Here is a 23,166-nt window from a genome sequence, read left to right on the forward strand (position 1 = left end):
AATTGGCATCAAATCTAAAGTAATTTTTGATACAAAAAATCCTAGATGAGCTTACTTTCTAGAATTCTTTGGAAGTCCCCAATCTTTTCTAGTAGGTTAAAGATTCTTTGGAAATTCATTCACTTTGATATTAGCTAGGACTTGTGTAAAGAAAGGAATGGGCGCATGTTTAACGGAAAAGAAAGCTCTTTGCATGAGTTAACCATTAAGACACTCTGTTTGTTCTTTTGGTGAAAGCAATTTAAGGCGTATGTAATTGATGAGAGAAGTTAACTCACTATTGAGGATGCCCTTATCAATAAAATTTTACTTACATTGAAAAAAAAAAAAGAGATGAGCATTGCCCTATAAGAGAAAAAAAAAAATGTACACATGCTGAAAAAGTTGCTCAAAGCATCAAAATTTTGGGCTCGCCGCGTATGAATTGTAAGATATCAGTTTTTTCTTAAGCCTTGAGGTGCTCAAATTATTGAATTAATGTGTACAAAAAATCCAAAAATAGATGAAATAATTAACCAGCATTCTCCCGCTGGTGGTGGTGTGTCAATGAATGGTCTCACATGGTCAAAACTTAGAAATAAATATGCATTGAAATGGTATCAACATGATAAATAATGTATGTATACAAATACATGGTCAAAACTTAACAACAAAAAAGCATCGGAATGGTATCAACATGATAAATAGTATACAAACAATTTCCATAAAGCCATGCATGACCTCTTCAATGGAGCAATAAAATAGTATCAACACCATAAAAAATTTGGTGGTATGAAGAACTGTAAGATTTAAGCCATATAGTGTGACCTTTACGTAGTGAATGGTATCAACATGAAATACAAAATCATCTCTCAAAATGTGTTACAAACAACAATATTTTGTTGAAATTGACAATCATCTCACAAATTAAAATTACATTGTTACATTCGTATAGCGGCACTTCTATTGTAAACCATTCTATAAGAGCTAGTATTTTAAGCAGATGAATATATATGAGTACATTAAGATATATGAGCTAGTAAAAAAGAATCAACCCCCTCACCCCTCCAAAAAAAAAGAAGAACAAATTAAGAAAGAAGAAGATGAATATATGAACCTCGATCATCGAATGATCAGAAATGATGCCGCATTTCATAGTATTTAATGCACCAATCGAGCTGTGATTAGATCCCAAAGGAAACCTCAAATCACACTCAATCTTAGGCTTAAATCAATGAGTCTTGAAATCTCCCAACTTAAATCTAATCCGAAGATAAGAGTATAACTTCAACATTGAAAACTCCATCCCCCCTTCTCCCTATTGAAATTTGTGATTTCAGAACTCCCAAGCGGTATTGGAACTTCACCTTTGAAGATCGGGTGTAGAATTGTAGTGTTCTTATGGCCTTGGTAGAACTGTGTCAAAGGTACTCTAGAAAACATTTCGATCATAGTAAATAAACTCTAGCTTCTATCCGATCATAGTAAATACCAATCTTCTTGTTTGAGTTCCTCACAACCAAGTCGAGTTCAAAGTTGTAGTGAAGTATGCTATCACTAGTGAGATTGAATTCAGTGAGGGAAGCATTGACGACATGGATTTTAACGTTGGAAGGACGAAGGACGAGCCAAAATACGAGGACTACGATGCCCATGATAAGGACAATGATGATTAGGTTGCTGCTTGTGGTGGTGCTATTGTGGTTGTGGTTGTCGTGGTGGTCGTGGTGCTATTGTGGTTGTGGTTGTGGTTGTGGTTGTGGTGGTGGTGGTGGAGGTGGAGGTGGTTGGATAGATGCAGTGGTGGAGTGGTAGGTATCACTATGGGTGGCAGCAATTGGATGGTTTAGCCAGTGATCTTATGTTTGTAATCAACCATCTCCTGACACTTACAAACCTCTTCTGTAATCAACCTGTCTTGCTTTTTCTTATCTATGGTATCCAAGAATCTTTGTTGCATGGCCTCCTGTTTTAGCAATAAAACTACTCATGATCACTTGAAATGGAGCAAATAGATGCTGCAAAAATCTATCAACAAAACTAAGATTGAAGAGTAAAATCTAAAAGAGTTTCAAATGTACATACAAAAATTGGAATTAAAATGTCCAACTAAGGCCCCGTTTGATTTAGCTGCCTGAATTTGCTGTCAGAAGCTAAAACACTAAAAAGCTTGTTTATTACAGCTTTGTAAAAGCGTTGTGTTGTTTACCAGAATCTGGTTATTATTGTTTGATACAGCTTCTGGAATATGCTGTATTAGGGTAAAATGACCAGAATACCCTTAAGGTTAATAGTGCACCCAGAATGCATCAAAAATTACCATAATACCCTTATAAATATATAATTACATTAAATATATATAAATATAAATATAATAAATTTATATTAAAAATTTATAAAAACAATTATTTTAATTTTAAAAAAGTTTATAATTCTTTAAAAAATTATAAAAAATTTATAATTCTAAAGAAATTTTGGCAACATCTCTTCTTAAAAATGGACATATGAAATTTTTCTGATAAACAAAATACCTGCATAATACGCAATCCAATATATCTAACATATATATTTATGAAAAAGGTTTACAAAGAAAACATTAAATAGAAACAAGAGATTGAATTAGAGCTTAAAAATCCAAATCCATGAATTGATGAATTAGTTATATGAAATAAACACAATAGTGAGAAGTCAACATTTCAAAAAGAAGAAAATCGAAATCCTAAATTCATCAGACCCATTAAATATTAATAATTTATGTACTCAATTCATACCCATAACAAGTTCAAACTGATACAAAATGACAGCAAAACTTAAAGCAGAGAGGTAACAAGAAAAATAAATAATTCAAGAATTTTAGCTCACCCTCCAACACTACTAACAAGGTAATAAATTGAATAGCTTTATAAGAAGAAATAATTACGAATAAGTATAAGGGACATTTCGAATAGGTATTAGACACATTTTTGCTCATTTGATAGATGGGTTTCGCTTGCATTGGGTCTAAAGGCTACTACATGCCATTAGAGTGACGTGGGTTCAACTACAATGTAATGTAGGGCAGGTCTCGTCGACACAGATAGCCTCAATGGGTGCAAGGCTGCAAGTACCGTTTTACGAGAAGTCACCATGAAATTGTTCGAGCTACAATCTTGGACCCAATTATAGTTGGATTGAAGTTGGGAACGACATAAAAAGTTAAAGAACACAACTAATAAAAATAGTATGCTATGTGATCACCCTTTACTATGCTTTGACACTAAGCAAAAGATAGACAGAATCTTCCTCGAATAAAAGCAACACAATCAGCCCCCCTTTTGGGGAATCGAAGAAGAGATAAATTCGAAGGCATCTTCCTTCCTTACCTTTAATGAAAGAAAACCAAACACATTGGTAATCTTTTCCCATAACAAGATAATTGTTTCTTTTATTCAAAACAGTAGCACTACCAAGAATTTGGATTGAACCCAAACCCAAATTTTACTCCATCAAAGAAAATCTAAAATGATCTTCACTATGAACATAATTATTCCCAAACAAAGAACACGATTGATTAAAAAAATTTGTTTATTTTATTTAAAACAATAGAACCACCTAGAATTTGGATTGAACCCAAACCCAAATTTTACTCCATCAAATAAAATTCAACAAAAATTTAACAAAACCTTCACTACGAACAGAATTATTCCCAAACAAAGAACATGATTGATATTTTTATTTTATTTTTAAAATGCCAACTACAACTACAACAACATTGTGTTAGAACAATTGTGACTTAAAACATCAACACCACCAAGAATGTAGAATGAACCCAAAAACCCAAATTCTTCTCTATCAAAGAAAATTCAGCAAGACCCACACCATGAATCGAAATTATAAAATTGAAACCCAATTCTTTCCAACCCAATTCAGCATCATCTGCTGAATCTTCACCAGACTTTCTACCTCCACGAAGGATTGATTTGAATGAGCTCTACCATATAAAATTCTTGAAAATTCCAATCCCACTCTCCATTTACACGACTTTAGATTATAGAATACCCGATAATATTCTATTCAATTTATTAAAAAAAATTTATATACTTATATATTAGATTATCGAAAATACTGAAATCGTGATAAAAAACAACCAAATCCATGAATTTGACAAAGAAAACAAATCAAAATCTGAAGAAAAACTTTCTAAAACTGTCTTCAACAAGATAATTGAAACTGTGACCATCGTAGTTGTAGGTAAACCCTAAATCACAGAAGAATGGAGCTATGAAAATTATCGGAGCTCGAAATCTTACCTATTCGCAAAGAAGTTGAAGCTCATCTTCCATCAAATACTAACCTTCTTAAACCTTTGAAATCCACAGATCCAGATCCATGGCGAGAGAGAGAGAGAGATAAGAAAGGATTGAGGTGAGAAAGATTTGGTTCATGAGATGGAAAGATATATATAGAGAGAGAGATGGATGAACTCAAGTGGAGATGAGAGAGATAATGAGATATGGTGCAGAGTAGAGAAAGATGGAGAGAAGAAGAGAGGGAGACGAGAGATGAATTTTTGAGTGCAATAGAGACGAACAGCTGTGCGCAGCTATGTGCGATTTGTGTCGACAGAGAGAGAGAGAGAGATTTGTGAGGTAGAGAGAGAGGTGTGCAAGAGAGACTTCTGTCAATGGAGAGAATAGAGACGAAAAGGCAGGGGCAAAATGGACATTTCAATTGAACTGTTTTTCGGTGTTTAGCTTCACTCGCAAATGCGAAAAAGCGGGTTTTAACGGCTTCTCGAATTTGCGTTTAAAAACGTAGTTTTTTAACGCAGCTTCTTGTAACAAACAGTGATTTCGGACCTAACGGTAGATTTTCAGCGCAAACGCACTGAAATCCGCGTTTTGAAGTGGAAACAAACACCACCTAAATCTTTGACGTCTTCCATCAGCTGTTGTTCTTTCTTGTAAAGTTCATCCCTCAACCTTTTGAGGTTAGCAAAAGTGGTGAATAGGTGATTTCAACTCCACTCAGGAAACCTGCTTGTCACTTGAGCAGATACACACCAACCATCTAAGCTATTGTTTGGGTGTTAGGGTTCATTGATACTTATAAATCAAACAATAACATCATAACACATGAAGAAGAATTCCATACTTAAATGGGTAGAAGTATCTCCAGGAGCTCAAACCTCCGGAGTAGTCTAAAAAAAGCTTTTGCAGACCCAAATGCTAGCATATAATTCATTTTCGTGAGAAGCCTTCCTTATGAAAAGTTTTCAAAACAACAAGAGATTGGGGGATAAAGAAAATGTTTCATATAATTAAGGGAGAGAAGTCATAGTAAAACAGTAAGAGCTAGTATTTTAAGCACCTTGTCAAGTCTTAATATAGAGAAAGACAAATCTTCCACAGAGTGAGCTGCAATTCTGACCACACGTAGAATGCGAGCTGAACATACAAGTTTAGTTGATTAGAATGTATGTGAATTTGATTTCTCTATTCTTTTTTTTTTTTCCCCACTTTTTCATTTTTTTTTTTTTTTTTTTTTTGTTTTTAAATATCATATTAGTAAAAGTCCCAACAACGCTTCCCATAAACTTCGACTGATTAGAAAAACCAATATACAACCACCACATAGCTTGTAACCCCCAAAATCTTTTTAAAAAAAAAAAAAAAGGAAAGAAAACACAAGCCAAATAGATATAGAGCAGATACCTCACACTACAGGGCCCTTAGAAACCTCTTTGGACTCAAGAAAGATAGGCATATTTTAACTTACACTCTAAGGTCCATTATGCACAGACACCCATGGACATCGCAAAACTACTGTTATATGTTCCCTACAAATGGGGAATCAACCCAAAATTTACAGTATATGAGAATATGGAAATCATACCTTGCATATTTAGAAATACTATCTGTTTGTATCTGCTAACAATGCTAAGATTTTGTCGTAATGAAGGTTGAATTTGCTGCATGTCGTAAATGAGTTTTATCATCCTTATCTAAGGCCCGTGGGTTGGCTACCCTGTCACTAGAATCAGTTTTGAGTCAAGACAACTTAATTTTGAAATAATGATTAATATGAATTGAAAGTAATGGTGGTTACATTAAATCCAAGAATAGAAAATCGAAGCAATGGAAAAAGGAGGGCAAGGATAATTAAGGTCATCTTGAGAGAAGCAATTTGGCAAACACAGTTCTGCCTCTGAGAATACAATGGTGCAATGGTGTCCATCCTATTGAATCAGGTGCATTAATGTTGGCACCATACTGTAAAAGAAGTTCTATCATGCCAACGCCTGCTGTTTGACATGCAAGGTGAAGCAAGGAGTAACCCTCGAGATTTTTAAGTCCATCTTGAGTTTAAATATATGGGAATTTAAATTTAGTATTAGTGATTTATCTTTAATGACTTATAACTGGATATTGAGATTTCTAAGTTCATCTTGAGTTTTACCATTAAAACAAGTAAATTAGTAATATTTTAAACACCAATATACAACAAAGAGTGTGGAGACAGATGGTGCATTACAGTTTAAGGCAAGAGCAAATCATGGTGACAGATCAAGTAATGTATAAGATTTACACGAGGATTGTCATTTGATGAGAATGCATCTTATTGGTGATCGCTCGACACCAAGCAACCTTAGAGGTAAGGAATGCACATAATATATCCTTATGTTGACATCATCAAGTTTCACGCCTTCCACAAGAATACTCAATTATATATTTGTGATACTTATAAATAGTTATAGAGTGTAGAAACTTTTAATTATTCCAATATTAAATGTGTTTCGTATTGGAACATAAAATAGTAATGTATTGTATTATATATTATAAATAAAGAAACCAAAACTTGGAATTCCATTGTGAAATTTGAGGTTTGTGTCTTATGCCTCGAGACACACATATTAGCATAGTGTCGATTGAGTGGAGCGCCTTATGCTTCGAGACTCAACATATGAAAACATTGTGTTTCTCCTTGAGCCATTCTATATTGACTTCCTAAGACGCTGAATTCGACACTGAGCCGATGTGGATGAGTGCAAAGAAGCATAGATGATGATTTTCACTCGTATCTCGAGGAAATCAACTATAGTTCTTTGCACATGTCCATGTTAGCATAGTGTCGAATACAGTGTCGTAGGAAGTCAGTTTACCCATTTTCTTTGTTCTTTTATAACCACCTGATCTATTGGAATTTCCAAGTTAAATTTGCATAGCATCCTAGAAGTGATCTCGGACATCCCAATTAGGAATTTGTGGGTTCTACCTTTAACTTCAATTCAACTGCAACAATTATTAGTTTTTCTAGTAAATGCTGATTAGGGTCCAATTTTGATGGGGTATGAGATCTTATTTTGGGAAGTTTCGTAGGTCCCATTTAGTTTCGATTGGCGACTTGAGATTCATGAAGAGATATGAAACATATAACTTCTTGTTGAACAAACTAAATCAGCACAAAGTTACCTACTTAAATATATTAGCTCATGTTAATAAAGGCCAAGTGACCCGTTAGGAGTGTGGCTTGGAGTTAAGACATAGTGAGAAGGGTTTGCTCTTATTGGTTGTGTCGTTATGAGTTTGAAAATGAGTGCAGTCTCTAGAACTCACACACGCTACTACATCACATCACGCTAGGCCATGGGTGTGTCTATACGTGACTACTTGTGGGGTCATTCAATGGTCCACACCTATTGCTTTTCCTACATGCGCCTTTCCACTATGCATTTCCTCTAGATTTCTAAGTCCATCTTGAGTTTAAATTTATGGGAATTTAAATTTAGTGTTATTGATTTATCTTTAATGACTAATAACTGCATATTGAGATTTCTAAGCCCATCTTGAGTTTTACCATTAAAACAAGTGAATTAGCAATAGATGACTAAATGGTGTGATTAGGAAACTCTTTTCCCACCCATCCTAAGATGGTTACATTTATGATCAAATGGTGTGATTAGGAAACTCTTTTTTGGTTTTGGAAATAAAAGAGATTATAGAAGAAAGTTAAGTAAAATTAACGATAAAAGAATGAACAAATTAAGACAATGAGCAAGCCAAAAACAAAAGAAGATGCTTGCTGGAATTTTTTATGAGCCTAGGATTTTGGTAGGAATCCATGTAAATTTCACCTTATTGGATCCAAAGGTTCTTTGAAAGGATTATGTGCTCATTGGGAGCATCTTTTTATTGGTTTAGCCTTTAGGAGGTATCCATGAGTTGGACACCACCATGGAAAGACTGGAAATCTTATGCATGAGATGTGTCCTGTTTGGGATTGTTTTTGTTAGCTTAGAGAGTTAGGTGTAGATCTAGGTAGATCCACACCGTTGACCCTTAGCTATTTTAGAGAAATATAGTATAATGTGTGTGCACATAATGCATGTAATGAACTTAGAAAGAGAAAATTACCTCCAAGGAGGGATTACTCTCTTAGCTTTTAAGCCATTAGGAAAGAAAGTAGAAAAATCTCTATTCTAGGAATTTAAAATTGTAAGAAATGTAAAGAACAACTAATCTAAGAAATTAAAATTTGCAAGAAAGTAAAGAAACACCTAATCTACTCTAATGCCCTCATAGAGCTTTTTGAGGGCTTATAGGAGGAGATTACCTCTAAGAGGTTTTACTATCTTCCTTCCTACCCTCACTGGCCATGGAAACATGTTGAAATGTAAAGAGGGGATTAGGTAGAAGAGGAACTTTTAGAAGGGGATCACATAAAAGAATTCTGGAAATTAAACTATCCCCACCTTGGTCTCTTTTTCTTTTTCTTCTTTTTCTTGGTTAGAGGTTCTTGGAAGTTTAGGAAGGGATTTCAACAGAGTTTTGGTAGGCTAGAAGGCTTTTAGGAAAGACTTGGACATAATTTTTAGATTACTTGAGCTCCCCTTCCATTTGCTTTTGATGGGGGTTCTATTTATAGGATTTTGGGAGACCTTTAGCGATATACTTGTTAGAGCATAGGGTTCCAATCCTAGAGAACTAAACTAGATGGTATGTAAATAGGGACTTGGGTTTTGGATATTAAGGTCATCTAGTCTAACTAATCCACTAACAACCTAAGGTTAAGAATGTCTTTGTTCATAAGTTCTAGAGAATTCTTTGAGTTGGGTAAAGTGGCAAAACCCATTGAACTTAGTCAATTTACATCGACTCTTCTTAGGATTGAGGATATACTTGGGGGCATAAGTGTAAAATACCTAATTTTATCTCTAAAAATGTGAGGTTAGGGTAGTAATTACACTCATGTGAGGACCAATTTGACCAAGGCACTTTGTTGGAAGAATATGCAAATTATAAGAAGACCTTGAAGGTGGGTTTATTGAAGAATGTAAGGATGGGAAAAAGAGTAAAATGTAGCGATTTTCTTGAGGAAAAGTCATTAAGAGATGGGTTAAAGGGTAATTAACCTTAACAAAATTCGAATGCACATGGGTTAGAGAAATTGCCTAATAGAATTGGCCTTGCGTAACTCACGGCCTGAGCAAATTTTATGACTGGCCGTGGGTCACCCTTGGACCAAGCGAAATTTCCTTCAGTCCGTGGAGGCTGAAAATTTGTTATAGCTGTGGGTTACCATTGGCCAGGCCAAATGTTTCTTCTAGCTATGGGTTACCCTTGGACAAGTCAAAATTTTCTTCTGGTTATGGGTTACCCTTGGCTAGGATAAATTTTGCTGAAAATAATCATTGGACCTTGGTTGCTTGCAAATTTTGGGTTTTCAAACCCTCTAGAAATTTCCTCATGTCAAGCCCTTTCTCGAAAGGTTTATGGTGCTCACGGGCTCGACGTAGGAAAAAATGGGGTGTCTACAGTTCAGAAAAGAAAAATAGGAGGCGTATTGGCAGAAATTATTATCTGCCTCTATATGTGGGGTAAAAATGGTGCCAAACACATTTTCACTGCATGAATTATCACACGTGGAGTTTTTCATATTATAATATCCGCCAAAAGATTATCTACGTATAGAAGCGGATTATGTAATGCTCTTGACTCTTTTACTGAGAAGGATTTATGTATACATCGTGTATTAAATAATTCATTATCATTTTTAATAAATACTTTGATTTACATAATTTATATTGATTCCATGAATTATATAGAACAACTGAAACCCGCCTGCATAGATCCATTAAAGCTACTTACTTTCTTTATATAGAACTATTAAGTATTAGCAGTAATAGGGAACTAAATTGTTCTTGTCATCTAATATCCATATGAATTCAAAAAATACTACACTTGAGAAGCATTCTAATAACCATATAGAAGAATTGATTGGCTAATTATGCACTAATAAGAGCTTTTCAAAAAATACAACTTGAGAAACATTCTAATAACCATATAACAAAACTGATTGGCTAAATTATGCACTAATAAGAGCTTCTCGAATATATTCCTTCCTAATTTGATATTGTCGACGATTTCATTTCAAATTGGATCTTGTCTATAATGATGGATGATGAGGTTGAATGAGACTAAAAGTATAGAAGATTCTAAAGAAACAATGGCTAAACAAATGCCTATGTATCGACTCAAAGAGGAAATTACAAGTCAAATTGCCTAAAAGGGTGAGACGCGGGGGAGGATGGCAACAACTCCTTCTCAACCGAGTTCTCGTCTTCCAAGATAAAATGCAATCAAGATTGTCAGGAATTTTACCATCAGCAAATTTTAAAGTAAAAATATAATCCGAAAGGAGTTTACCTGAATGGTATGTGGTTCAGCCTCATCAAAGAAATGCTATATTAGTACTAAGAAATCAATAAAAACCAAGTGATCCCAGTGGGACAGAAACATGAAAAACCCAACATACTGCAATATTTATAACGGATGAGATAGAAGTAGTACCTTCTATTGCACATTCATCACAAAGAAGAAGATCTTCGAAGGAAGGTCATAAACTGGCATCCATTGATCAGAGAACTGATTTGTGGACACTTCAACCAAGATAAGAACTAAGACACTAATCAATAATAAATTTCTTCTAACAAGCAACTTTAGAAATAGTGGAATAAGAAACCACACCAAGAAAGCCCCTTCAAAACAAACCAAACAAAACCAACATCCATTTTTGTAGAAAAAGAAGTTTACCAATGCCCAAAAAAAATTCTGAAGTTTAATAGAATAGAAAGATCTCAAATTTCTGAAACAAATAGGCTTATCTTGCATGATATGTCCCTGAGGAAAATTCAAAACGCTCTCTCATTCATGATGCACCGTCGCAAGAGCAGCACCACAAGCATACCCAAGCTTCCATGTAAAAACATAAAATAACAGAGATATTATAACCGCCATCATTCTATCTGTAATGACAATTAGCTAAACAATGAGAGAAAAGAGTCGAATAATGAATTTAAAATTGAAAAAAAAAAAAAGCACACACACACATACACACACTTAGAAATAGATAACCAAAATTTTCATTGCATTAGATTATCCCTATGAATTCAAAAATCAAAGAGACTACTTGAGAAGCATTCTAATAATAACCATTTAACAGAACTGATTAGAAGGTTCTTGAATATATTTCTTTCTAATTTGATCTTGTCGATGATGGATGATGAGGATGATTGAGATGGAAAGTACGGAACATTCAAAAGAAAAACGATTATACAAGTTCTTAGGCATGAAAAATTCAAAGAAAAAAGTAGCCGTCAATTGCCTAAATATCTTCTAACAATACCTCATGAGATTTTAAACCAACCACCATCATTTTATATATGCAATGACTATAGCTGCAAAAGAAAATAATCGAGTAATGGATTTCAAACTACTTATCACAGGAGATTATCACTAAGCATTTCCATATAGAAGGAGGATTGCAACCTTTTACCCTATATATATAATGCTTCAACATTAAGTTTACTTTTAGTTAGGTCATTTTAATTGATAGAAAGAAGAATAGTTTAATTTTTAGTGTTGATTGAGATCGGAAAAAACTAAGAGTCTATGTAGTATACTTTTTTACACGACAAAGTTGACCCCAATCCATTAATAATGCATTCATTCAATTCATTTAAGACTAATAGGCACGACTTTAGACAAAAATGAATTGAGGAACAAGATTCATTCAATCAATCTCAATGTTTTGGGCAAGGATTTGATGATGATGATGACGACGACCAACGACAACGACAATGACGATGATGATGAATGATGAATGATGAATGTGAATGATGAGGATCATCATCATCAAGGACCTATCCCAAATATTCAGGGTACTAAAGATATCTTTTTTTTTTTATATAATTAAAGTGTGTCAAGCGCAATATCCTTTTGTTATTTAAAATGAGTTCTTATACACTTAGGGTAGAAAATCAATGCAAAAAACATGAGGATCTTTGGCTCCTGGTCTTACTTTCATTTTATGGTTTTAATCTAACTAAGTGTTTTTGTGGTTTATCTCTCTCTATTCCTACTAACTTCAACCTACAGTTTCAATCAATTTATGAGATTGTGGGATGCTACAAAACAAACCATTCAAGGGTTATTAAACCTCCCTGATAAAATAAATAGAGAATAAGCACTCATTGGGTCTCACTGCCAAACATAAAGTATCCTTCGATCTTTACTCATCATCTTTATACATTCCTCTACCTTGGACAAAACCCGTAGGAGTGTAACTGAAAATTAACTTTAAAAAAACATAAATTTATGGTTAAATTTACAAGGGATAATTATAGGGTGAAATTTGAAAAAAGTTCAACCTTATTTTTATAGGTATTCAATTTCAATAAGAACCATCAACTTCACTAATTGTAAAATTATAAATAAATTTAGAAGAAATAACATCAACAAGAGTGAGAATCAAACCTCTCTTAAAAGATTTTGGTTATTAATATTCTTGATCGACCAATGAAAACTTCTTTCTCCTTCGACTCTCACTCAATAAAGTAATTCTAAATAGGTTTCAACCCAAAAACTTAACCTAGTTACTTGAACGCGGAAGATGAAGTAATGAACCTTGAACACTCTTTACCTTACAAAATTAAAAGAAGCTTGAGAGACGTGAAATGAGTTTGAGAAGAACATTTCAACTATAATAAATACTAAAATAAAAAAAAAATCAAGTAAGAAGAGATCTACTAGAATTTCTGTTAGACTTAACCCTATGATCTGAAGTATAAATCAAGCAAGAACACAAGAATCTCACACGACACAAAATATACGTGGTTCGGTCAAAGAATTGACCTACGTCCACGGGCGAAAACGGCGATTTCACTATATCAACCAAAGAAGAACGTGGTTACAATTTCTCTCTGTCTCTCGTATCTTTCACACACCCTTTAGGGTTTCATCTCTTACCCTTTATATACTTAGGGTTACAAAGAGGTTTAAACGGGTCGGATCCAAAACCAAATCAAATGGCCCCACACATTACCAATTAAACGGGTCATGCGGGTCGTTAACAGATCTCAAAAGATCCGGGTTGAATCCACAACAACCCTCTACCATACAAGAATAGAAGACATAACCAACAATTTCCAAACCTTTAATGGTAGAGTTTTGGGTGAAGAAAATGGGATTTGAGTTATAGAGCAAATGGGATTTTATTGGGGGTCTTAGTTTTTAGCCCTCTAGGAATCATAACTTAGTGTTTTGGGCTCCAAAGCAAATAAATAACACTTTTATTGGCAAAACAAATAGTCTGTAATAGTAAAGATACAAATAAAAAAATTCAAGCTAGAATAGAGATGAGATGCTAGTTGAAAAAATGATCTTATTAAAAAGAATCAGAGAGATGCAAATATCCAAAGATATTTCAACTAAAAAATATATTTAAAACTCACCGTAGAACTTTATAAATGTTGACATTTTCATCCACAAACAAAACATGGGAAGGGGTTTCGCACGTATTTTCAAAAAAATAGAGAATGGAAAACTTGGAGATTTTGAGTAGGTTTGCATCTCTGTTTGGCAAAATGGAGATCATGACCTGTGACAATTTCTACAGCCAAGCCCTAGTTTTGTCACTATGATAAGATTTTTTCATCTTTAAATTGCAAATAAAAAGGACAGGAAAATGGTTTAGAAAAGAAAAATATGAGGTATTATGGTGGAAATGATTATTCGCCTCTATATGTGGTGTAAAAATGGCGCCAAACACATTTTTGCTGCATGAATTATCACACGTGGAGTTCTTCATATTATAATATCCGCCGCAAGATTATCTACGTACAGAGGAGAATTTATGTATACTTCGCTAAAATTTGGCGCCGTAGCCCACATTTCTTCTAGTGTATTATATAATTTATTATCATTTTTCAAGAATAATTTAATTTACATAATTTATATTAATTCCATGAATTATATAGAACAACTGAAACCCACTAGCATAGATGCAATAGAGCTACTTACTTTCTTTATATAGAACTATTAAGTATTAGCAGTAATAGGGAACTAAATTGTTCTTGTCATCCAATAACCATATGAGTTCAAAAAATACTACACTCGAGAAGCATTCTAATAACCATATAAAACAATTGATTGACTAATTATGCACTAATAAGAGCTTCTCGAATATATTCCTTCCTAATTTGATCTTGTCGACGATTTCATTTCGAATTGAATCTTGACTATAATGATGGATGATGAGGTTGAATGAGACTAAAAGTACAAAAGAATCTAAAGAAACAATGGTTAAACAAATGCCTATGTATTGACTCAAAGCGGAAATTACAAGTCAAATTGCCTAAAAGGGTGAGACGCGGGTGAGTATGGCACCAACTCCTTGTCAACCGAGTTCTCATCTTGCAAGATAAAATGCAATCAAGTTTGTCAGGAATTTTACCATCAGCATATTTTAAAGTAAAAATATAATCTAAAAGAAATTTACTTGAATGGTATCTGGATCAGCCTCATCAAAAAAATGCTATATTAGTGCCAAGAAACCAATAAAAACCAAGTCATCCCAGTGGGACAGAAACATGAAAAACCCTATTTACTGCAATATTTATAACGGATGAGATTGAAGTAGTACCATCAATTGGACGTTCATCACAGAGAAGAAGATCTTCGAAGGAAGGTCATAAACTGGCAGCCATTGATCAGAGAACTAATTCGTGGACACTCCAACCTAGATAAGAACTAAGAAACTAATTAATAATAAATTTCTTCCAACAAGCAAGTTTAGAAACAGTGGGACAAGAAACCATCAAAACAAAACCAACATCCATTTTTGTACAAAAATAAGTGTTTAATAATGCAAAAAAAAATAATGCTGAAGTTTAATAGAGGTCTCAAAATTTCTGAATCAAATTGGCTTATCTTGCTTGATATGTCCCTGAGGAAAATACAACATGTGCTTTCCTTCACGATGCACCGTTCCAAGAGGACCACCACAAGCATGCCAAAGCTTCAATGTAAAAACAAAAAATAACAGAAATATCGAAAACACCATCATTCTATTTGTAATGATAGTAGCTGCACAATAAGAGAAAAAAATTCTAATACTGGCTTTAAAATTGGAAAACACACATACACACACACTCAGAAATAGATAACCAAAATTGTCATTGCATGAGATTATCACTACGAAATCAAAAATCAAAGAGACAACTTGAGAAGCATTCTACTAACCATATAGTAGAATTGATAAGAAGCTTCTTGAATATATTTCTTTCTAATTTGATCTTGTCTATGAGGTTGATAGAGATTAAAAGTACAGAACATTGAAAAGAAAAACGATTATACAAATTCATAGGAATAAAAAATTCTAAGAAAAAAGTAGCCGTCAATTGCCCAAACATCTTCAAACAATACCTCGTGAGATTAAAAACCAACCACCATCATTCTCTAGGTACAATGACTATAGTTCCAACAGGAAGAGAATTGAGTAATGGATTTAAAAATACTTATCACATGAGATTATCACTAAGCATTTCAATATCAAAGGAGGATTGCAACCTTTTACCCTATATATATAATGCTCCAATATCAAGTTTACTTTTATTAAGGTCATTTTAATTGATAGAAAGAAGAATAGTTTAATTTTTAGTGTTGATTGAGATTAGAAATAACTAAGAGTTTTTGTAGTATACTTTTTTACACCACAAAGTTAACTGCAATCCATTAATAATGCATTCATTCAATTCATTTAAGACTAATAGGCATAGCTTTAGACAAAAATGAATTAAGGAACAAGATTCATTCAATCAATCCAAACATTTTGGGCAAGGATTTGATGATTATGACGACAACGACCAATGACAAAGACAACGACAACGACGATAACGATGACGACGATGATGATGAGTATGATGAGGATGATGAATGATGAATGATGAATGATGAATGATGAATGTGAATGATGAGGATCATCATCATCAAGGACCTATCCCAAAGATTTGGGGTCACTAAAAAAATCTTGTATTTTTTTTTTAATCAAAGTGTATCAAGCTCAATATCCTTTTGTTATTTAAATTGAGTTTTTATACACTTAGGGCAGAAAATCAATGAAAAAAACATGAGGATCTTTAGCTCTTGGTCTCTCTTTTATTTTAGGGTTTTAATCTAACTAAGTGTGTTTGTGGTTTATCTCTCTCTGTTCCTACTAGACTTCAATCTACGGTTTCGATTAGTTTATGAGATTTTGGGTTCCAACAAAACAAATCATTCAAGGGTCATTCAACTTCCCTGATAAAATAAATAGAGTATATAAGCCCTCAATGGGTCTCACTTCAAACACATTAAGTATCCTTCGATCTTTACTCATCATCTCTGCAAATTCCTCCACCTTGGACGTAACTCGGAAGTGGGTAACTGAAAGGTAAAAAAAACATAAATTTACAAGGGATTATTACGGGGTGAAATTTGGAAAAAGTTCAACTTTTTTTATAGGTGTTCAATTTCAATAAGAACCATCAATTTCACTAATTTGTAAAATTATAAAACAAATTTAGAAGAAATAACATCAACAAGATTGAAAATCAAACCTTAACTCTCTCAAAAGATTTTGGTTATTAATATTCTCGATCGACCAATCAAAATTTCTCCTCCGACTCTCACTCAATAAAGTAATTATAATAAGGTTTCAATCCAAAAACTTAACCTAGTTACTTCAAGGCAGAGGATAAAGTAATGAAAAACTTGGAAACTCTCCACGTTACAAAATTAAAAGAAGTTCAAGAGACGTGAAATGAATTTGAGAAGAACATATCAACTATAATAAATACTAAAATAAGAGCTTCTCGAATATATTCCTTCCTAATTTGATCTAGTCTACGATTTCATTTCGAATTAGATTTTGTCTATGATGATGGATGATGAGGTTGAATAAGACTAAAAGTACGGAAGATTTTGAAGAAATAATGGTTACACAGATTCCTATGTATGGACTCAAAGAGAAAATTACCATTCAAATTGCCTAGAAGGGTGAGATGGAAGGGAGGGTGGAATCAGCTCCTTTTCAACCGAGTTCTCATTTTGCAGGATAAAATGCCATCAAGATTGTTAGGAATTTTACCATCAGCATGCTTTAAAGTAAAAATATAATCTAAAAAGAGTTTACATCAATGGTATCCGGTTCAACCTCATCAAATACATGCTATATTAGTGCCAAGAAATCAATAAAAACCAAGCCATCCCAGTGAGACTGAAACATGTACGTACTGCAATATTTATAACAGATGATATTGAAGTAATACCTTCACTTGCACGTTCATCACAGACAAGAAGATCTTCAAGGTCATAAACTGACATCCATTGATCAGAGAACTGGTTCGTGGACACTTCAACCTAAATCTAACTCAGAAACTAATCTACAATAAATTTCTTCCAACAAGCAAGTTTAAAAAAGAAGAGGAACAAGAAACCATACCTAGAAAGCCCTTCCAAAACAGTCCAAACAAAACCAACACCCATTTTTGTACAAAAAGGAATTTACCGATGCAAAAAAAAATTCTGAAGTTTAATAGAATAGAGAGATCTCAAATTTCTGAAACAAATAGGCTTATCTTGCTTGATATGTCCTTGAGGAAAATACAAAACGCTCTTTCATTCATGATGCACCATCGCAAGAGCACCACCACAAGCATGCCAAAGCTTCCATGTAAAAACATAAAATAACAAAAATATCAGAACCACCGTCATTCTATCTGTAATGACAATAGCTACACAATTAGATAAAACAATCGAATAATAGATTTAAAATTGGAAAAACACACACACAGACACTCTCATAAATAGATAACCATATAACAGAACTGATTAGAAACTTCTCGAATATATTTCTTTCTAATTTGATTTTGTCAATGACAGATGATGAGGTTGATTGAGATTAAAAGTACGAAACATTCAAAAGACAAACGGTTATACAAATTCATAGGCATCAAAAATTAAAAGAAAAAAGTAGCAGTCAATTGCCTAAACATCTTCAAACCAGCCACCATCATTCTCTATATGCAATGACTATTGCTGCAAAAGAAAAGAATCGAGTAATGGATTTCAAAATACTTATCACATGAGATTATCACTAAGCATTTCAATATCGAAGTAGGATTGCAACCTTTTACCCTATATATATATATATAATGCTTCACCATCAAGTTTACTTTTAGTAAGGTCATTTTAACTGATACAAAGAAGAATAGTTTAATTTTTAGTGTTGATTGAGACTAGACATAACTAAGAGTCTGTGTAGTATACTTTTTCACACCACAAAGTTGACCCCAATCCATTGATAATGCATTCATTCAATTCATTTAAAATTAATAGGCATGGCTTTAGACAAAAATGAATTAAGGAAAAAGATTCATTCAATCAATCCGAATGTTTTGGGCAAGGATTTGATGATGATGATGACCAACGACAACGACGATAACGATGATGACATAACAATGATGATGAGTGACGAATGATGAATGATGAATGATGAATGTGAATGATGAGGATCATCATCATCAAGAACCTATCCCAAAGATTCGGGGTCACTAAACAAATCTTGTTTTTTTTAATGAAAGTGTGTCAAGCGCAATAGTATTTTGTTATCTAAAATGAGTTCTTATACACGTAGGGTAAAAAATTAATGAAAAAAACATGAGAATCTTTAGCTCCTTGTCTCACTTTTATTTTAGGGTTTCAATCTAACTAAGTGTCTTTGTGGTTTATCTTTCTCTGTTCCTATTAGGCTTCAATCTACGGTTTCAATTAGTTTATGAGATTCTGGGTACCAACAAAACAAACCATTCAAGGGTCATTCAACTTCCCTGATAAAATAAAGAGAGTATAAGCCCTCAATGAGTCTCACTCACAAACATAAGGTATATCTTTACTCATCATCTCTGCAAATTCCTCCACCTTGTACGTAACCTGGAAGAGTGTAACTGAAAATTAACTTTAAAAAACATAAATTTATGAAAAAATTTACATGGGATAATTATAGGGTGAAATTTGGAAAAAGTTCAAATTTTTTTTATAGGTATTTAATTTCAATAAGAACCATCAATTTCACTAATTTGTAAAATTATAAATAGATTTAGAAGAAATAACATCAAAAAGAGTGGAGATGAGGCAGTTGTGGAAGATTCCAGCTTCAATAAAAGCTTTTTCGACTCGTGGGCTATTGAGGTTAAATTTAAGCTTTGCATCCCAAAGCTGGGCAAATGGACTCCCCCTCTGTTACATTGGTGGATGCTGAATTGTAGTGTCTCTCTTAGAGGTAACATTGGGGGTATGGGGGCCACTATCCGTTATCACAATGGAGGTCTGATTTGGGTTACTTCAAAAGCGGTTAGAGGAAGATCAGTACTGATACATGAGCTACAAACTATTCAATTGGGCCTTGAAAATGCTGTGGGGCTAGGAGGGCAAGCTATCAAAGTGGTTTTTGATTCGAAGGTGGCCATAAAAGCCTTGATGGGTCATATCGATCCCCTATGGTATACTAGGAAGATTATTAGGAATATTTAGAAACTAAGGACCAGATTTAGGGAGTGTTGTTTTAACTTTGTATTTAGAGAAACAAATCGTGCGATGGATTTCTTAGCTGGCTTATGTAATCTAGACTCCTTTGTGGAAAATCTCCTAGTGGCTATTCCTCCTGACCTTTCGAGGTTTGTTAAGGAAGATGTTGAGGGAAGGATGTTCCTTAGGTTGTAATCCTTCTTTTTGGTTGGGGGTCTGCCTAACCCCCAAATCACCTTTCCAAAAACAATAACCATATAACATAATTGATTGGCTAATTATGCACTAATAAGACCTTCTCGAATATATTCCTTTCTAATTTGATCTTGTCTATGATTTCATTTCGAATTGGATCTTGTCTATGATGATGGATAATGAGGTTGAATGAGACTTAGAGTACCGAAGATTCTGAAGAAACAACGGTTCAAAGAGAAATTATGAGTCAAATTTCCTAAAAGGGTGTAATGGGAGGGAGGGGGGCACCAGATCCTTCTCAACCCAATTCTCGTCTTGCAGGATAAGATGGCATCGAGATTGTAAGAAATTTTACCATCAACATATTTAATAGTAAAAATATCATCTAAAAGGAATTTACCTTAATGGTTTTCGGTTCAGATTCATCAAAGAAATGCTATATTAGTGCTAATAAATCAATAAAAACAGAGTCATCCCATTGGCGAAACATGAAAAACCCTACATACTGCTATATTTATAAAGGATGAGATTGAAATAGTACCTTCAATTGCACGTTCATCATAAAGAACATGATCTTTGAAGGAAGGTCATAAACTGGCATCCATTGATCAGAGAACTGATTCGTGAACACTTCAACCTAGATAAGAACTAAGAAACTAATCAACAATAATTTCTTCCAACAACCAAGTATAGAAATAATGGAACAAGAAACCATACCTAGAAAGCCCCTTCAAAACAAACCAAGCAAAACCAACATCCATTTTTGTAGAAAAAGGAGTTTACCAATGCCAAAAAAAAATTCTGAATTTTAATAGAATAGAGAGATCTCCAATTTCTGAAACAAATAGGCTTATCTTGCATGATATGTCCCTAAGGAAAATACAAAACGCTCCTTCATTCATGATGCACCATCGCAAGAGCAACACCACAAGCATGCCAAAGCTTCCATGTAAAAACATAAAATAACAAAGATATCAGAACAACCATCATTCTATCTGTAATGACAGTAGCTACACAATGAGAGAAAAGAGTCGAATAATGGATTTAAAATTGAAAAAAAAAAAAAAAAACACGCACACACACACTCAGAAATAGATAATCAAAATTGTCATTGCATTAAATTATCACTATGAATTCAAAACTCAGAGAGACTACTTGAGAAGCATTCTAATAATAACCGTATAGCAGAACTGATTAGAAGCTTCTTGAATATATTTCTTTCTAATTTGATTTTGTCGATGATGGATGATGAGGTTGATTGAGATTAAAAGTACGGAACATTAAAAAGAAAAACGGTTATACAAATTCATAGGCACGAAAAATTAAAAGAAAAAAGTAGCCGTCAATTGCCTAAACATCTTCAAACAATACCTTGTGAGATTCAAAACCAGTCACCATCATTCTCTATATGCAATGACTAGTGCTGCAAAAGAAAAGAATTGAGTAATGGATTTAAAAATACTTATCACATGAGCTTATCTCTAAGTATTTCAATATCGAAGCAGGATTGCAACCTTTTACCCTATATATATAATGCTTCAACTTCAGTTAATTTTAGTAAGGTCATTAATTGATAGAAAGAAGAATAGTTTAATTTTTAGTGTTGATTGAGATCAGACATAACTAAGAGTCTGTGTAGTATACTTTTTTACACCACAAAATTGACCCCAATCCATTGATAATGCATTCATTAAATTCATTTAAGATAATAGGCATGGCTTTAGACAAAAATGAATTAAGGAAAAAGATTCATTCAATCAATACCAATGTTTTGAGCAAAGATTTGATGATGATGATGACGACGACGACCAATGACAATGACAACGACAACGACAACGACGATAACGATGATGATGATGAGGAGGATGATAACGAATGACGAATGATGAATGATGAATGATGAATGATGAATGTGAATGATGAGGATCATCATCATCAAGGACCTATCCCAAAGATTCGGGGTCACTAAACAAATCTTGATATTTTTTTTAATCAAAGTGTGTCAAGTGCAATATCATATTGTTATTTAAAATGAGTTCTTACACACTTAGAGTAGAAAATCAATGAAAAAAACATGAGGATCTTTAACTCCTAGTCTCACTTTTATTTTAGCATTTTAATCTAACCAAGTGTCTTCATGGTTTATCTCTCTCTATTCCTATTAGGCTTCAATTTATGGTTTCGATTAGTTTATGAGATTCTAGGTTCCAACAAAACAAACCATTCAAGAGTCATTCAACTTCCTTGATAAAATAAATTAAGTATATAAGCCCTCAATGGGTCTCACATTCAAACACATAAAGTATCCTCCGATCTTTACTCGTCATCTCTGCAAATTCCTCCACCTTGGACGTAAACCGGAAGAGTGTAACTAAAAATTAACTTTTAAAAAACATAAATTTATGAATAAATTTACATGGGATAATTATAGGGTGAAATTTGGAAAAAGTTCAACTTTTTTATTATAGGTATTTAATTTCAATAAGAACCATCAATTTCACTAATTTGTAAAATTATAAATAGATTTAGAAGAAATAACATCAATAAGAGTGAGAAATGAAACCTTACCTCTCTTAGAAGATTTTGGTTATTAATATTCTTGATCGACTAATCAAAACTTCTTTCACCTTCAACTCTTACTCAATAAAGTAATTATAATAAGGTTTCAACCCAAAAACTTAACCTAGTTACTTGAATCCAGAAGATAAAGTAATGAAACTTGCACACTCACCACCTTACAAAATTAATAGAAGCTTGAGAGACACGAAATGAGTTTGAGAAGAACATTTCAGCTATAATAAACTAAAAGAAAAAAGAATCAAGTAAGAAGATATCTACTAGAATTTCCATACCTTCAATGGTAGAGTTTTGGGTGAAGAAAATGGGATTTGAGTTATGGAGCAAATAAGATTTGAGTTGTAGAGAAAATAGGATTTTATTGGGGGTTCTAGTTTTCAGCCCTCCAGGAATCATAAATTAGTGCTTTGGGCTCCAAAGCACATTTAAACTAGAAGAAGATAAATAACACTTTTATTGGCAAAAAAAAAAAAGTCTGTAATAGTAGAGATATAAAAAAATTCAAGATAGAACAAAGATGAGATGCTAGTTT

The 23,166-nt window shown here is 33.4% G+C and overlaps 1 long non-coding RNA gene across 1 annotated transcript in view; it reads right to left on the reverse strand.

Annotated features, from left to right (window-relative positions):
* Positions 1-1,650: 1,650 nt before the first annotated feature.
* The window catches only part of LOC147391133 (uncharacterized), a 54,615-nt gene continuing 33,099 nt past the window's right edge, over positions 1,651-23,166 (reverse strand). Inside the window, exons 15-21 of the long non-coding RNA XR_015183211.1 lie at positions 21,429-21,480; positions 20,599-20,999; positions 19,211-19,268; positions 17,606-18,002; positions 5,854-16,721; positions 5,329-5,405; positions 1,651-1,945 (exon numbers count right to left, since the gene is read on the reverse strand). This is a non-coding gene — a long non-coding RNA (uncharacterized LOC147391133). The remainder of the gene's footprint in view (positions 1,946-5,328; positions 5,406-5,853; positions 16,722-17,605; positions 18,003-19,210; positions 19,269-20,598; positions 21,000-21,428; positions 21,481-23,166) is intronic.

Source organism: Akebia trifoliata, chromosome 11, assembly GCF_017979445.1.
Source record: "Akebia trifoliata isolate Shusen 1 chromosome 11, ASM1797944v1, whole genome shotgun sequence".
NCBI classification, from domain to species: Eukaryota; Viridiplantae; Streptophyta; class Magnoliopsida; order Ranunculales; family Lardizabalaceae; genus Akebia; species Akebia trifoliata.